Raw genomic sequence first — 4,477 nt, forward strand, 5'->3', positions numbered from 1 at the left:
ATACGCTACTCTTGGGTAATCGAGGTAGCTTAGTGAGATGGTCGTCTTTGTCCACACTAGTAAGGCCTTTTTGGACAAAGAGACTCCACGAACTCCAATTTTTGGAGTCAAGCTTGATGGGAATGCATAGAACAGCAGAGTAGTTGATGATTCCTGGAGCAATCTGAGTTTCTGAAGTCTTGTTGGCCATAGAAGCTGAAGATTTGAACATCGAGCAAGAACTAATACACGAGCCGGGGCAGAAAAATAAAAGTGTCCGAATCAGAAAACTATCACCACAGGGAGGTTCGGAGGTGAAAAACAAGACGTCTGGAAAAAGTCCGGTGGCCGGAAAAGTGGCCACGCGCCGTCACTCGCCGGCGCGTAGGTGGCAGTGGCGGAGCAGCGGTGGCGCGTGGGGGCGCGTACGGTGGTGGTTTGGCGGCTGCTTTTCAGGAAATGTAAATCGGGGCTTTCCTGTGACGATGGTGGTGGCGGTGATGGTAGGGGATGTGTCGAATAAAAAAGGATTTTGTGACTGAGCAGGAGGTGGCGGCAGCTAGGGTTTGTGCAGCGAGACGGACTTCGTTTTCAGATCTGGATTCTGATCAGGTGGCGGCTAGGGTTTGGATCGAGAGCCGTAGCTCTGATACCATGAAAAAGGTAGGATGTTTATTGACTTTGTGAATAATACAATGGTGAACACTCCTATATATACAAGGAATAAACCCTAATGACATCCAATAATCGGCCCATGGGCTTTGTCTAACTATCTAACTATATACGGGCTAAAACCCGATATGAACTAACTAACAAAAAGCATATAAAAGTATTGTTTCATATGTAAAAAAGTATAAAATTCTATAAACAGAGAAGCATCAATAATGAAAAATAAAGAAGGCATAGAACTATAGCTCAAATTTATTTATGAGTAAATACTGATTCACATATGAACTATTAGTAGTAAAAAGATTAAAAAAAAACGTAGCAGTTCACATGTGAAATACTATAAACAATAACATAAAACACTACTAATAATCCAATACACATGTTAAACAAACAAAAAAAACACAAAACCATAGAAAACGAAAAAGTTCACATGTGAAAATTTAGAAAATGTGAACAAATATGATACCAGAATGAGTTTTCGCTTTTCTAGGTTGCTTGAATCGAACTTCCCATGATTTGCGAGGTATTTTACCACTATTCGAAGCCGCTGTTATATAAATTGAAAAAAAAAGCATGTGAACAATAAGCGCGAAACCATAAATTTAAAAATAAAAACTAAAAGGAGTGTGAAAGCATACTTTTCAAGATTTCTTCATCGATTTGATGTTTGGCTTCTTCTTCGGTATCAATATGTGAAGATCTGTCACTTCTTAGGGCTAAAACACAGGATCAAATAAAATTGTAAAAACTGAATGAATAAATAAAATTACTGATATTGAAGGATCTGTAACACGGCGAATTCATCGGATTGAGACATTGTAGCCAAACTTCCTTGAAGCTCAAATTAAATAACCTAATTAACAAATCAGTGCAAAAAAAAAATTACTTAGATTAAAGTATGATCTAACTGATTGAGAGTTGATGATTAATCAAATTACAGGCTCGAATTTGCAAGATCTTTGGGTGCGAGAAGGTTGAAATAAATAAATACCTTGGATTGAAGAACCCCAGAAATCGAACTGAATGTTGTTGAGACGATGGTGTCAGGTAGAAAAATGAATGTGGTCGGTCAACAAATCAAACCCCACATTTTTATTACTCTTCCAAATTCCAAACATACTCACGTTTTATTCGCTCACAACAAGGTTGGGTTGGGACCATTCTAACACAAAAAAGAAAAATAATAAAAAAAATTATAAATTCAATTTCAAACGCATCCGAATTCGAAATATCCAAAATTTCAAGTCCGAATTATTTGATCCGAAATTTCGAATTCAAATTTGGATAGTGATTCTGAAAATTTCCGGATATTTCGGATATCCGATATTCGAAAACTTAATTAGTTTTCTAAAATTATTTTTATATATGTTATTTGGAACCTATGATCCATCGTAAACTTCAAAAACTCAAAACACATTCTTCACTTTAGCTGTAACATTCGTTAATTTTTAAATCCGAAAACCTGATCGTTTAAAATTTCAGATTTATATATATATGATCAAAATCATGTGAGAACTTTTTGGGAATTGAGAACTATGACAACCATTTTGGACCACAAAAAAACCCAAAAATAAAAATAAAATCATAAAACAAAAAAAAACAAAAAAATAAAAAAAGTAAAAAAACCAAAGTTCTTATTTATCATCCTGGTTTCTTAAAAAAAACGTAAAAAAAAATTCTCGGTTTAGCAAAATTATACATATATGTATAATATGTACATATATGTACACACATGTTTTTTTTCCTATACAAATATGTATAATTTAAGGTAAATGATCATATATATACACACATTTTTTTTCTATACACATATGTATAATTTAAGGTAAATGATAATGTACATATGTGTACATTACGTAACTAGAGATTAAATGAAAGTATACATATGTGTATAGATATAATACGAATTAAAAAGAAAAAAAAATCTGTTTTTATTATTATACATATATGTATAATATGTACACACATGTTTTTTTCTATACACATATGTATAATTTAAGGTAAATAATAATGTACATATGTGTACATCACGTAACTAGAGATTAAATGAAAGTATACATATGTGTATAGGTATAATAGGAATTAAAAAGAAAAAAAAAATTCGGTTTTTTTAATGAAATCGGAATGAATTATAAGAATTTTGGTTTTTTTACTTTTTTAAAATTTTTGTTTTTTTTTTGTTTTATAATTTTTTAAATATTTTTTAGAGGTTTTTTAGTGGTACAAAATGGTTCTCAAAGTTCTCAATTTGCCAATGGTTCTGTTAGGATCCTTACCCTATATATAATATATATATATATACATATATATATATATATAATGTTATTAATTTTTTTGAACGACAATTTTTTTCTTTTTTAAACATTGTTCTATGGGACTTGAACCAAATATCTTCCCCACCCAAACCTAGGTGTTTAAAGGCTTTGCCTTTACCAATAGACCACCACCCCATTGGTTATAATGTTATTATATTTAATCGCAAGTTTCGTTTGATGTATATTATGCATTTATTGCGTTTAAAACAAAGTTTATGGACCAAATATGTCAAATTCCAAAAGTCTGATTTTTTAGTCTCGCCGCGTAGCGCGACGGATGCCAGAGGTTATGTTTAAGACCAAGCCAATAGTTATGTTTCTGTTTCCACGCGACGGAGCCACCCCTGGCTCGTCGTGCTACGCGACCAGAGTCACTGTTATGATTTTTTTTGTTAAAATCAAGCATTCAATCCAATTCATCATCAAATTGATTCGCTTTATGTTTTGATTAACATTGTTATGATCACATTAATCTAGTTTAATCAAAATTCCTATGTTACAACTTTAATTTGATGATTATTATTCAAATTCTAAAGACATTTTAATTCAGTTCATTTCCTTGAACTATGTCCGCTATAAATAGGAATCCATATCTTTGCCTTTCACTTTGCCGCAATCACAATTGCAAAAAATTTTCTTGTTCTTGAGCTCTCTTTGGTGTTTTGTATAAGTTTGATTTCAAAACATCAAACCGACCCAAGTTCCAAGTTTTATCTTTTTGTCTTATGTTCACTCCTCGGGTTAGTATGTTAATTTTTTGTAAGTTTAATTCGTTTAGGACACTATGCCATATTAAAAATATTTGTCAATGGTATTCGTCTGACCGAAAATGAACTCAACTCGCTTATGTTTATTTGGACAAAGTTTGTATATTTTCTACATGAAACCTTCTTAAAACATAAACTTGTATAGTCCTAAACTAAGAATAACATTTTACCGTGTTGGAAACGAACCAGTCTTAAAAACCGGGTTTGATTCCGACTAAAAACGAAACACTCGCTTAAATCTATTTTCTTACTTTTTGGGCTCTTTTAACTTTCTTGAACGACTAAACTCATAAAATTTTACTAACAAATATCACAACCCAATTCTTGAATAAAATTTACCAACTTGGATATTCTTACGATGAAAACGTAACTAAGCCAATTATAGTGGAAAATATATATTTTCGTTCAAAATTCTAAAAGTTGAACAAAACTAAGACACCTTCGTTATTTTTATTTTTTGGCGAATGCCTTGATCATAGAATTAAATTTGAACAAACTTGAAACTTTGAACAAAAATATATAACTAAGCCACCTTCGTTATTTTTATTTTTTGGCGAATGCCTTGATCATAGAATTAAATTTTCTAGCATCACTCATCGAACCCAACTTGTACTGTTCAGCTCGCTTACGTGTTTAATTCGTCTTCACTCGCTTAACTCCATCAAGTGAGTTTCATAACCCCTTTTTAACATTTTACAAATTTTGGGGTGCAGCATGTTCAAGTTTCTTTATCCTTAGTTTTGTGAT

This window comes from Bidens hawaiensis, unplaced genomic scaffold, assembly GCF_021521415.1.
Source record: "Bidens hawaiensis isolate Kalapana, Puna unplaced genomic scaffold, B.hawaiensis_p1.1 tig00419456_1, whole genome shotgun sequence".
Classification (NCBI taxonomy): Eukaryota; Viridiplantae; Streptophyta; class Magnoliopsida; order Asterales; family Asteraceae; genus Bidens; species Bidens hawaiensis.